Below are 13958 nucleotides of genomic sequence, written 5' to 3'. Positions count from 1 at the left end.
GGAAGGCTGTGTTATTTTGTTCTTAAAGAATTTATGAATATTGGTGTGAGTCTTCTCCAGCACGAGGTGTGTAAAATACTAGAGATGTTCCTTCTCTATCAAAGTTCATTTCTTGCTCTCATAAATAGTCTGTATTAGATTTCGAAATCTATCTTGAAGGTTGCTAATACTTGAAACAGCTCAGTCTCAGAAATCTCCATGGAGGTCACTTTCACAAAGAGATACTCAGTCTGATTTTCAAAACAAAGGGTGTCAGATCTGTAGTAAAAACATGGAATAATTTGAGGTTTAATCACCATCCTTATTTTCTCACATTTGTGTATGTTATGTACGTGCTATGTAAAAATGTACTAACACTGCTAGAGATTGGCATCTTCCCTGCAGTTACAGGTTGTTACTATTATTTATTTTATTGTGGCAATGCCAAGGGTCTGGGATTCCCATGTGTTGAGTAGTGGGCAGCCAGAGGAGGAAGTTGGATCCCTCAGGGAGGGCTTTGTGCTTGCTTCAGCCCTCCTTGTGGAGGAGGTGGCTTTGCTGCTGAAGTCCCCTGAAGGGATGCAGGTTTGTGTTGTCACTGCTCTTCAAGCATTTTCTTCACCTGGCACAAACCCAGGGAGTCAGCCTAAGTGGCTTAGAGCAGACACATGCTGGGAGTGACTGCTGAGGGCATGGAGATGAACATGGGGGGTGTTTGTGTGCATTAATCCTAAAACCATGCTGAGAGAAACAGTGCTCTAGGGTACATTCTCCTGTGTCCTTCCAGTGTTGTACTCACGTCTGATTTTGATTTGAGCAGGTGAATGACTCGAGAACCCATTAGCAAGTGTTTGACCTACTGTGTTCCCCATTTCCCTTCCCACTCTGACACTCCCTGTAATTTATGTAGCTATTACACTTCAGCTGTAACTCAATTCCTGGTTTTGTTCCTTTTACAGAAATTAGTACTGAAAGACATAACAATGATGGAGGGCTTGGTATAACCACCAAGTTATTTGTCTATTTTATGTACATTTTTTAAAAATAGCATTTTAATATCTGGGAGAACACAATGAAGCTGACCATACTTGGGAAGTTCAGGACTGGTTTTCAGACTTAGTGTCTGAGGCTCCACCATCAGCACTGAGTGATACCACTAAAGAACTGTGAAATACAGAGCTACCCTCTCCCCCCTTCCTATTACCCTTGCAGAATAAAAAGCAGGGCAGAAAAACAATGCTACTCTGACTTATTTATCTTTATCCAGTTCCTCTGTCAGTAAAGGGATGAAGCGAAAAATTCAGAACAAAGTAACTTAAAAAATCAAAGGATTAAAGCCCCATGTATGTGATCCTGATGAATTGGATGATTCAGAAGATGTTAACCAGAGCAGCAGCTGTAATGGAAGGAGAGTCTGTAACAAACAGGTTTTCTGATTTATCGGGGTAATCAAGCATAGAAGTGGGCAGGCACTGGGTGGTACAGAATACCAACATTTTTTTTGTGCTGCCTGGGAGATATATTTGAACCTCTAGGAAAGAATTGCCCTCTCCCCCTTAATTCCCCTGAAGACTTTTTTTTACCTCTTTTTCCTGAAATTGAAAGCAGGGACTGAGCACTTCCCTGAATCTCATTTTAAATCTTCCTAAGTTTAAAATGGTTATTGCTTGTTTGTTATTGTTGGCAATGCAACGACCCTCACAGGAGGCTAATCCTGCTTGGTGAGGACTCCATTCCGTAACATAAGGGAGATAATGAGGGTGGGAAACCTGGCAGATACAACTCTAGAGATGCTGGGCTGCTTAGAAATATGCAACAATTGCCCTGTGCTGTTTTCAGGGTGGTTTAGTCTGGTAGCAACTAATGGTCTTTGGATTGCAGACTTCTAAGGACCCACCCTAGAGTTACTCTTAAACCCATCTCTAATGCTATTTTCCTTGCTTGCCAATGCAATATCCCAACCTCTCTTTCATGTGTAAAATCAATGGGAACATGATGCAGACAAATTTTAACATGACTTGACTGTGCTCAGGTTCTTAGAGATAACAATCTATGTCCAGTGTGGTGGGACTGAGGCTTTCATCCAGTTATGTCCCCTCTAATACCCATCACATTTTAACAAGCTGGGCAGGTTTGCACTCGGAGCATGTACTGCAGTGCAGGCTCTCTAGGGATACTCCCTGAAATCCCTTGAGTGGTGTACTTACTGGAAAATGACAAGTCTTGGAATTTCTCAGCCTGGGAGTTTTCTCCTGGACAGCCCTTTTCTTCTTGAGACCATACACCCAAAGAGAACTCCTATGTAGCCTTGACTGGGCATTTTAAGCTTATGCATGTCTGGTTTCATAATCTATTTCTTGTTTTTACTTGTGGGTATTTTCCAAGGTGTCCCCAGCAGCATGATGGGCTCATTTCAGTCCCACCCACAGAGCACCTTGCAAAGCTCTGTGCAACACCAGTCATAAGTAATTCATGCATGTCCATTCCAGCCACTCCTGACTGGAAGGAGGAAAGCTTTTGTTTTCATCAATATCACAGTTTTTTTTTTTTATTCTCATGATCTTTCTCAGTAGTGCTTTTGTCTGTTGAATGTTTATTAAGAAAATAGTTTTTGTTTGCTTGTTACAAGAAGAAAGAAGTTCTCTGCACACATGGGATAATATTTATTTGATTTCCTGATGTGGTTCCTGCAGCCAGAGAGTGAAAATGTTGATATTGCCTCTTGAGATGAATATCACAGGAAAGTAGCCTTTTCCATTGTGTGTGCATACAATTGCTCAGATTTATTAAATTTTTAAATGATCATTATTATTTTAGTATTATAGGCCCCTCAGAACAGGCTGTTAGTGGTTGTTATTGTTGCTTTTAACAACATACGTGATTTTGTGGTCAATAATTTCTCTGCAAGTGTTTCAACAAAGCTTTTACCAAGTTGTGAGTTTGCTGACTGAGTTGAATTCTGTTTCTGTTCCCTAACTGGATCCAAGTTCAAAACGATTGCCTGCTCTTAGCTTTGGCCATTTGTTCTTTTCATTGCTGGGTTTGCTGCAGTTACTACTGTGAGATTAATTCTTCTGTGAGGGAAGAACACTCAGAGGCTGGGAAGCCATTCCATTAGGCTGAATACAGTGTCTTCTTAAATGAGAAACCACCTAAAAATAATATTGGAATAATATCACAGAGCATCCAAACAAGCAAAAGAAATCAAGAACAAATGAAGAAAACAGACTGCCTTCTGTGCCTTCAGGTGGAGCAAATCTGGCCTTCAGTAAATATTTTCCCTGGGTTTGTGATTTCATAGCTGAGCGACTCCCAGCAGAACCACCTGTTTGCCAGCTTTTTACCAGCCCCAAGCTACTCCTTTCTCCTCCGAGCCTCCCTAAAATGTTCCTCACTAAATATTGCGTTGAGCACCCCCAAAACAAAGTCCCTGAAACTGCTGTGGCTGCCTGCCTGGCTGCCACATCTCCTCTTCCCTCTCATGCTGGTCTTAGCACCAGTTCTTTGTATCTCCTTGGCCATTCTGGTCAACTGAGTCCACACATTTGTTCACCTTTCACCACAGAAAGCAATTCCCCATCTTCTGGGGCATTGCTCTGGTAGCAATTTAGCAATTAGCTCTGGTAGCAATTTAAGAAAACCTGGACGCCAGCTGGGACTTCCAAGGAAGAAAAATAAGATGTGTCTGAGAGAAAACAGGTGCACCACAGCTCTGGGTTTGGTGAGCTCTAACAATACATCTGATGAAGCAGCAAAAATATTTTGGGTAACTTGAAGAAAAGCTGTCTCCTGCACTACATTATCATTAATAATGGCACATTCCTGGTTTCAGTAAGTATATCAAGGATGTTTATTTTAAGGAGAAAGGGCACAGTTTATTTTGCACAGAACATGCATGGGAATGTTTGTCATGATGTGTCAGTGACAATCCCAAAGACCTGGTGGTGCCCTCTTTGCCTATCACTGACTCCCTTGGCTCTCATCAGTTCGCATTCCTGGTATTGAACGTGTCTCTCCCAGTGAAATGTTGATAGTGTTTTTAACAAAAAGAGCCTCCATATAATTGATATCTGCAAGAAACTGAGCTCCAAAAGCATGTTTTAACCTGTGTATTTTGTAAACACAACATGAAAAATTCACAGAGAATTTCTGTTACATCCTGAGGCAACTGTGAGTCTTTTCCAAAGTAAAGGCTAAGGAGCTCTATGGTGTATAAGGAAGAGAAAGTGAACAAAGGGATGCCAGATGGGAGTGTACAGATAGAGCTTGCAATTAGTATGTCTTGTGCACCCAGCAAGAGCTATTTATTGTGCTGTGGCTACAGGACAGACCTCATGGAGGCACAGCGTGTTCTGCCAGCAGGTTTTTTGGTGGCTTAGGGACTTCACCTTCCTAAACAGCAGAAGGTGCACTGGCCTGGACTCCACTGCTAGCACAGATAATATCAAGAACCTGGAGTCGCACCACAGTAACAGTGTCAGCTACAGGATGTGCATTTTCCATGCCCTGAGCTGACCTTGGGTGTGCAAGACTTTGGTGAAGCTTTACCGTGTAGACATGGCCTAAGGCAGGTAGAATTTGCCAAAAGTGGTGTTTAATGAGACAGCCAAGTGTGTGTAGCACACAGCAAGTTCAGTAAAGCCCCTGAGGGCTGGGGTCTGAGGAATGTGCTGTGGTGGAGCAAAATAAGCCAATGATCCTTTTCATCCACCTTCCTGGTTAGACTGAGCCTGGCTCCTCAGGGATGCACAGGGAGGGGCTCAGAGGACAGGGACACCAGCAGAGCTGCCTGAAGTGTTTACTGATGCCTCTCTGCACTGATCAGGCTCTGTCCTCCTGTCTGGGTGCTCCCAGCACAGCCATGTCCTCAGGACATGGAAACAAGAGGAAGGGCACAGATGTGCTGTACCTGGTGTGGTGCAGACCCAATGCAGAGCCAGGCAAAGGCTGTGTGGTGTCATGGAAGGGCTATCCAGGCCAGGGGAGGGTGTGCCCAGAGGGAGGACATCAGGCAAGTACTAGAGATGGCTCAGTTGGGAATTTACTCTCTTATTATGAGCTCCTGGTATAGGATATTTTATGTGGGATCCCCAAATTTGGACACTGTAATTTGGTGCCACTACAGGACAATCAAGTACGTCATTTTTTTGTCATAAACATAGTCATTCTGAAAAGCATATTTACTGGTTTGAACAGTTTTTATCTCAAGGACTTGAGGTACAGGAGCTGCATGACATTGTATTCCCTTAAAATGTTGTGATGCCATCATTCCAGATTCTGTACCTCTCTGTGTAAGTAAACCTGCACCTCTGCACAAATGTGTACATCATGTCACACATGCACAATACCCACCTGCCTGCTGCCCTGTAATTCTCAACATTTCTACTATTGGAAACATGAAGAAAAGAGTAACAAGTGGATTTCTAGAGTTTTCCAAAGGACAAATGAGGTTTTTGTGGGAGGATCTATTTTGTCTTTTTTATCTTTTCTTAAGGCAAATTCTTTCATGTTTTCTGCTAGAAGAGCTGCTCACTGGCCTTGTGGTTTGTGGGTGAGGAGCAGAACCCATTGCTCTGTACACAGGAGGGAAAGCACTGGTCACTGAGTGAGGCTTTCCTGTCTTTAGCACCTGCTGGGAGATGTAACACCTTTTAAATGTCGAAGAAAATGACACTTGATTGAATTTTCTTTCATTTCTAGATAAAGTTCTTTTCTCCTTTCACACAGCTCTTGATCTTTTAGATTGATTTAATCATACGTTAGAACCACCAGAAACATATGGTTTGAGAGACCTCCTGGACGGGCATCAGACCACACCCAACAGGTTTGTCTGTACTTTGCTGGCAAAAGTTTAAACTGCAAGAAGAACCTAATGGGAATGTTAGGAGTTCTAAAAACTGAGCTCTCTGAGCACAATTTCTTTGAACGCAGGACAAATTAGTTCTGTTTCATCAAGGAGATAAGAAAATAAACATGATCATTCCTTGGCTCTGAAATGCTTTTTATTCAACAAAGTAATCTCTGTTTGGAAAGACATTTAGAGCTCGCCTGCTTGACAGTAGCTTGCTCTCTGACACTCATCTGCAGATTGTAAGAAAAAATAGGATAATGCTGTTTGTTTTGTAGAATTGGGAAATGTTTTGAGAGGACACTGTGAAGCAAACATTAGTTTAGGCCAGAAGGAAGGACTGGAGATGGAAGCATAGCCCTGCAAGAGCTAAGGTGTAGCAGAGAGGGGGAGGAGGGAGATTGAAGTGCTGCCTGTTTGGCTCCCCCTTCTCCCATTTCTGCTCTGTGAGCACAACCTAAAGCAGATCCCCTGCTGATATGGAGGTCACACAGTTTATTTCTGTCACACTCATGTGGTCTTGCCAATACCAGGGGAGCATGAATCAGAAGCTTATTTTAAAACCAAAAATATATGGTGTCACTTTGTATTCTGATAGCATCCAAGGACCAGTTAGGATCAGGGCTTCATCTCTTACATGCTGAATCTATTACAAGGTGAACACGTGTTGTGTTGTTGATCCTCTGAGAAATTTCAGTCCAAGATGCAAAGAGCTGTAGGAGGAGAAGGGAGGGTAAAGGAGATGAAGTGTTGGGTGGTCTGCATAATGCTGGAAAGGAGGCAGAGAGCTATATGCTAAAAACTGTCACTTAGAACTATTTAGGCAAGTAACTGAAAGACTTGGAACAGAGGAAAAGACCTTCTTTGTTAACTAAACATGAAAGACATCTGAAAGATCTGGAGTTGATGTGGGGCTGGGGTGGGAGGAGGCAGGACAGGCAGGTGAGCAGATTAATGGCATTGTTGCAGCTTGCCCATATGGTGTTTGGGCTCTATTTCCTCAGCTATATTTATCTGGTGGGATATTGCTGATACAGGCTTGGTCTGGAAGAATAAAATCAATTTCCTTGCAAAGGTCAGCTTCGTGAGAATTGTATGATTGTGTGAAAACCTACTGTTTTTCAGAGCTCGTGACCTGTGTGTGAAGGTGACTGACAGCATCTATAACTGCCAAACAAACTGGAGATGAGATGAAGACATGACTCATGCTGAGGATGTAAGATGGGGAGGAGAGAGAAGGAAACCAGTTTGTCACGTGTTGCAAAAGTGTCTCTCTCTCTCTGTCACATCTTCCTGTTGCTAAAGGCAATATTATTCTCTCCAGGCACTCAAATGAAAAGGCAAAAAGGCAATTAAGTCATATCTGCATAGATCCTACTGCCATCTCCAGAAGAAAATAATTAATGCTTGATCAGAATAATAAATTTATTAAACTCTGGCTAATGATACTCTCCTTCAAGCTGAGCACTTCTGCTGGATTATGATATTCAAAATCTTCCTGTCTCCTGGAAAGTCCATGGAGTTGGAGGCAGTATCATGGAAACCTCGGCTAGGTATGTAGTATTCAGCAACTTCACAGATGAGCTTCCAGGAAATCTTTACAGCTTTTGTAATAAAAATAGCATTCATATATGACTTTGTTTATGGTGAGGCCCCAGGGTGAATTGTTTGGATTTTGTCTGTAAAATTTCTTGCCAGTTGGTCTTGCAAAGAACAAGTGTAAGTTGGAGTCTCACAGAGTTTAAACTCGATGAGAAGGAAATAATATTTGAAGAGAAATCATATTTTGGACTCAGCAAGTTTGACACTGACTAGGGCTGCCAGAGTCTGAATATTATTGAATTCAACAATCTTTTCTATCAAATTCCAGAATCATCTGGAACATTCCCTCTTACGTGAAATAAATGCTTGCGAGCTGCCAGGTGATTAACTCCGTTAGCTGAGATGTGAGGGTGTCTCAGGAGACTCTGCTTTGTTTTGCTACTGTAATTTCCAGTAAAGATTTGGTCAAGACTTGAAACTGTCTCAAATGATGTATTTTGCAGCTTTAAGTTAAAATTCAGACCTGCCAAAAGGTTCTTGATTGTTAGTTTTTCTGGCTGAAACCACCTAATTTTTCCACTGTGCTTTGTCCATGCAGTTATGGATCACTGTTTTATCTCTCTGGCTTCAGAAAAGACAAACACTGTATCACTTCCTAAGTGTGAAGGGGAAAAAATCTACTAAAATATTAGTAAGAATTTCAAAAGGATTGAAAATTAATCAGATATTGTACAAATAAACACTAAAAGTGTAGACCTAGTGAAAAGATTTGAAGCCTAAAAGAGACAAGCCATTGGTTGCATTTAAAGGAAAGTGTAGAGGTGGAGAAATTACTGGATTTGAGGAGGAATCTAAATTGAGAGGCCATTTGGCAGACAAAATGAAAAACTAATCAAGCGTAAAGAAAAAGCAAAAAGCTTTTAAAAAACAAAAAAATCAGTCACAAAATAAAGCAAAGAAGAAGTAAAATTAGTTGAATCATTTAGTCACATTTGCCTTTTCACAGCTGAAATACAGTTAAATAGATTTGAACTTTATTTATAGGAAAGAAATGCACTTGGAATGAAAAACCGTCAGATGCATTTGAACATTGCTACTTCTAAGCCATAAAAATACCATTTCTAAAGAAATGGTGACTGATACTAGAGATTCCAAGAACCATTCCTTCTGTGTATTATCTTTCAGCTGTGTCCTACATCAAGAGGAATGGCAGGTCTTGCTCTTCCCACACTGGTTAGAGTTTGGAGATTCCCCAAATAAAGCAGATCACAAGTGCAGGAAACTTTTTGAGAGGAAAGGCCTAGGATAGGATGAAACTTCTTTCTGTATTAGACTTCAACATTCGAGAGATGAGTTACTATGAGGAGACATTAAGAAAGTGACATTGAAAAGACAACTCAGTTTGCTTGAAAAATATATTGACAACATGCAGTAGGAACAAATTCCTAAAATTTTGCTGAAGTGCTACAATGTCAGATAACCTCCAGCACAGGTATGGATGGCAGACGAGGTGACATGGAAGTCAGATAAAGTGAGGAAGGATCTCAGATAGATCCTTCAGGGAAGAGCCAATTCAGTTTTCCAGGTCAGCACACGAAGCATTACGTAACCTGTGCAAGAGATCCTGTAGCCTCTTGGGCATGAGCCAGGGTGGAGAGTGCAATGTAGGAATCTTCCCTGGCAGGAGCAGGAAGAGATGCACGCACTGACCTAGTAGGTATTTCCCCTACTCATCAAAAAGGAACAGGCACGGAGAAGCCACGGGGAGCACCACACCACCAGATAGCCTTCTGTCCAGTTCGAGTGTCTCACCTTCTATTTTTAACTGTCTCGTGGAAGCATTTAGGAAAAGCAATATAAAAGAGAAAGAATGTAAATATTATGGTTTCAAGGATATCAGCCCCAGTCCAAGTGCAGAAACCTGCCTTTCAGTGAAAGCTTTGAGGGGCTCCTAGTTCAAAGGATTCCAGAGCTGTGGAGAGGCAACTATGCACATTACTTTCTTCTCTATCAGTTTGCCCTTATTGATGGCAGCCAAGTTAAAATAAGGAAAAATATCCCTCTTAAGAGTTCTTAGAGGCTAGAAACACTGGCATGGGAAAGAGCAGCTACAAGGTGGTAAATACTTTTTCAAATGACAGGATAATTTTTCTGCTGAGGCTGGAAGTGTCAATGTTGAACTTTTGCTCATGCCTCAGACCTCCCAAAGCAATTGGCTATTTCAGTGCATGGCAAAATACACAGGGAAACTCCCCACAGTTATAAGGCTTTGTTTTAGGAGGGCCTTTTGCTCTGCATGTAGTGATCTTATTCTGGTTTTATCTTTCGGGATTAAAGGACTACTGGCAGATATTTTAGGATTAAAATGTGGGTTAGACTTAGCTTTTTGTTTTGTTTTTTACAGAGTCTGATATGAGTGAATATCTGTGAGTTGGAAAATACATCTACAATACTCCTGGAAACCGCATGTTTTGATTTAAATGCAGTCCTGCTGTGTTTAGTGTCAGAGCTAAAAAGGGAACCTGGTATGAACAGAAAGTGAAGCAGAAAACTACAATTTGGCTTCCCCAAATCAGTGAATGGCAAAATCAAGAGAGAGTAATAAGTGGATGCCTAAAATGTTTTGGATTTAACCACATTTTTTATTGTTAAAGACTCACTTTTAAAAATAGACTGTTTGCTAAAATACTGTCTTGCATATCCACAGACCGGAGAGCAGCCTGCATAAATTCTGGCCAATTAATTCTCTGTTAAATTAACGTAAGCATGCATTCAAAGATTTTGTTCCTTTTTTGATTTATTTCTCATATCTGTATTCACATAAGGTCTCTGTGTTGACAACATGAAAATTTTTTCCAATTTGTGATTAGTGCACAGCAGCAAGAGGAAGAGTTGGCATGAATAGCTCTTAACAAGTAAGGTATGTGATTCTTTTTTATCTCTCAGCCAGGGCTTTGTCAGAGCGGAGGAGCTGAGACTGGTTAATACTCAGACAGGCTGCTGAAGTTCCAGTCTGGTTTTCTAATTTAGAAGTGCTACTGGATGACATAAATGGTAGGAGTAATTGTAAATTCCATGTGAAAAACTAAAATGGGAGTCGTGGAGACTGTAGGAATAGGTCTAAAGCAGTTCTTTAAAAGTTAGAAACAGCTTCAAAAAGTATTATACTCTCAGTTTGAGTGTTTTGCTTATATTTCAAGTGAATATTTTTCTCACGGATGTGCTGTTTAAGCTCACATTATGATATTTATTTACAATCAAGTTCAAATCAAGGAGATGAAAACCACTGAAGGGTGAGCTATCCTTGAAAAAATACAGTACTGAGAGACTGGACAAAGCCAGCAAGAAAAAATTATTTATCTGCAGTTTCAGATTTTTACTTATTGTTAAGGGGTTTTGGGATTGAAGTTTGTAAAAACACTAAGTCGTCTGTACTCCTCTCTGAGGTCCCTACTGTCTCTTAGTAGGGAACTAGTGATTCTTCCTCTAGTAATTCCTTCTTTCAACATCTGCCACTTACCCTTACCTCTCCTCCCTGAAACCAATACACAAAAGACAATATTTAAAAATTATGAATTCAACAGGCTGACCAGGTCCTGTCCTGGCACCACGTTGTGTCATCTTTGGGTGTCTCCGTGTGCCTGTGCTTTTATTGCCACCGAGCTGCAGGGTCCCCCCGGGCACGGCTGGCACCAGCAGCTCCCCCCTGAGGAGGATGGTCCAGCTCCTCCAACACAGCAACACCGCCCTTTTGTTCTCCATGGAGCATGAAATGAATGGGGCAGTGGTGTGGGCTGCTGTGTTCAGTCACTTCAGCTCCCCTCCATCCTGCTTAACTGGTAAAAGGACAGTTGTCTGATCTGCAGCAAATGAGTGTTCAGTCTTCTCAGAGCCCTTCTCATCTCTGGGAAGTTTGCAAGGGAAAAAAGTTGAGGATGAGGGCAGAAAATGGCCATACAGGTTTGGGGAAAATACTGGTCCTATCGTGTTTCTTTTTTTTTTTTTTTCTTGTCTTGCCTTTTTTTGTCTGGTCTTATTTTTCCTATATTTTTTTTTTCACAGTGCAGTTTGAACAGAGAGGAACACAGAAAACCTAACAGGAAATCTGTAGCCAGAGTGTCCTGCTGCTTCAGCACAGACTCTTAGGAGAGGGCTCCCTTCCCTCATCCCTAAAAGCAAAGGTAGTCTTAGTTTATCTTACTTTTCAACTAACCTAAGGAGGCAGTATTTCAAAAGTACCAAGTTTATTTGAAAACCATCAAGACTTGCAATGGAGTATCTTGGAAGAAGTGATAACTGGGCTGGAGGTGGTGGGGGACTGTGAGCACTCTCAACTGCTGAAAGGAAAAGTTTGGTGGGGAAGGAAAAGCCTCCTCTGCCTACTAAAATGCCTGTACCTAGGACTGGTCCTGTGTAAACTATCAGAGCTCCCAAGTCCTGGCTTTTTATACTGTACTTGAAGTGAGACCAAAGGATGGAAAACTGGTTGTCTGAGCTATTTTGAGGTTTTCATTATGTTCAGGGATTAATTTGGATGACAACAATGGTGTTTTCAGTGCAACAAGTAGAATTAAATAAGCAGTCTGGCAGAAGATCTGAGAAGCAGAAGGTGAAAATAAATAAAATGGAGCAGTGAAGAATGCAGAAAGAAACAGAAAGTGTTCAAAGGCATGTAAACGCAATGAAGGCTGAAGCCAAATTCATATGCAAATATCTAAGGTACAAATCCTCTTCCCTCCTTTTCTTCTTGCCCTGACCAGATGCCTATATAGCCCCTTGCCCCCTCTTGTGTTTACTGTCATGACAGAATTTAAGCAATGGAACAGAGGAAAAAGGAGGCAGATGTGACTATGTGGGAAGTTGCTTTGCCACTCAGATGTGTATGGGAACCACATCTTTTTCTGTAGTTTGTGGGAGGGGGATTTATTCTTTCAGCATTTTGGAAAAACTTATGATTCCACCTGGATTTATGCACAATAGCTTTTCTGTCTGTACTCTTTATCTTTCCTTGAGAGCTTTCTGACTAAGTTATTTTCCTCCTGGGATGTATAAAGTATACTCTCACCTACAGTGGGATAAAAGACTCTTGAATACAAAGGCCTCTGCTGAAGCCCTTTTGCAAGTATTGTCCATTGCCATCTAATTTCACCTGGAGCTCATCTGGAGGGCCTTACTCAGCTTGGGCCATGTGATAGGGCAATATAAACTCAAAATGGTGTAGCTGTGGGCTGTGATACTCACTCTAGGAAGTTCACACCAAGGCTCTAAATTAGCAACCCATTTAGGCCTTTTAATTGTAATGGTTTTTAAGTCATCTCACTCCAGGCAGTGGTGCAGTGAAAGCTGAAATCATGCTGGAGTGCTCTGCTGGCTCACAGCCCAAGCTGGCTCTCAGTGTGTTATAGGCAGCCTTTCCTGGGATGCTGGTGAATTAGAATTGTGTTAAAGTATTTCTAGCAAGATGAAAAATCACCTCACATCTAAAGGTTTTATTGCTTTTTCCGCTTTCTATGAACTCAAAAACAAGGCCATTTCTATGAAAAATGGCACCTGAGAATATGAAATTTCCAGAAGAATTGGGGATCCCTTTTTTAACAGGAGCTGAATGCATGGTGAACAATCTGCTTTTAAAAAGAGGACATTGTTACCTCAGGAAAGAGTGGTCACACAATTGTGTGAAGCTTTGGACCTGCAAAATTAACCAAATGCTGGGAACTACATCTGCTTCTAAATTAAATTTACCTTAGTGCCCCAATCCTGCACTGAGTTCTGCCCAGAGCTGGTGTGAGAGGGCTTCAAAGAAGCCTGTGAACCTGCATGTCTGTGCCCAGTTCCTGCTAATGCTTTTCTTCTCAATTTCTCAGCGCAGAGCTGCTCCGTGAGTCCACCCAACATCCTGCTCCTGAAGAAGACATTGCTGTTTATGGAACAGAAAGTAAGTCATGGCCAACAGTTACACAGTATCTGAGAGTTTCTGCTCTTCTTTGTGTGGTTCTCCAGACACATTTGCTGTGCTCTAGCAGGTACCCCAAAGAGCCAGACTCTTCTGTAGTCTGTACTTGCAGAGTGAGTAATTTGAAACCATGTAATTTATTTAACGCCATTTCACTACTTAGCTTGCAGAATCTCTGTGAGAAATATTCCAGGCCCCTTGACCTTATTTTTTTCAGATTTGTTTTGAACAGCACGTCTGGAACATGTGTTTCATGTGTTATATTTCCTCTGTGGATTCATCTTTGACATTCAATGTGTGAACTTTTCTTATAATTAGTTCTGATCAGTAGAGCTAGTTCGAGTACCACTGCAGATAGTTTAACTCGGATTTGTTGTTGGCAGTCACAAAACACTTACAGGATGCAGTGCTGTAGCTGTGCAGGAGTGAAATTCTGCCCCTAATTCACTTTGTACTGGAGTCAGAGGATAGCCAGGCGCATTTTGTATGTCCACAGCAGATTGGCAAAGCCAGTGGTCAAGTATTTAGTATATTTATTCAACACATAGATTTACACAGATCCCTGGGTTTGCATATTAGTTAGATAAATCTACCTCTCAGCTGGATGAGGTTTTATTCCATTATTTCGTAAGTACT

General features: G+C 41.5%; 1 long non-coding RNA gene across 1 annotated transcript; it reads left to right on the top strand.

Annotated features, from left to right (window-relative positions):
• Positions 1-5704: 5704 nt before the first annotated feature.
• Positions 5705-13411, top strand: LOC146420932 (uncharacterized). The gene is made up of 7 exons (XR_014848879.1): positions 5705-5803; positions 6953-7043; positions 7152-7380; positions 10195-10289; positions 11432-11550; positions 11926-12088; positions 13234-13411. It is a non-coding gene; the product is annotated as an uncharacterized LOC146420932 (long non-coding RNA).
• The last annotated feature ends 547 nt before the right edge of the window (positions 13412-13958 follow it).

The sequence above is a fragment of the Lichenostomus cassidix genome, unplaced genomic scaffold (genome assembly GCF_008360975.1).
Source record: "Lichenostomus cassidix isolate B80296 unplaced genomic scaffold, HeHo_3.0 HiC_scaffold_619, whole genome shotgun sequence".
Lineage (NCBI taxonomy): Eukaryota > Metazoa > Chordata > Aves > Passeriformes > Meliphagidae > Lichenostomus > Lichenostomus cassidix.
This window is presented reverse-complemented; position numbering and strand designations above follow the sequence as displayed.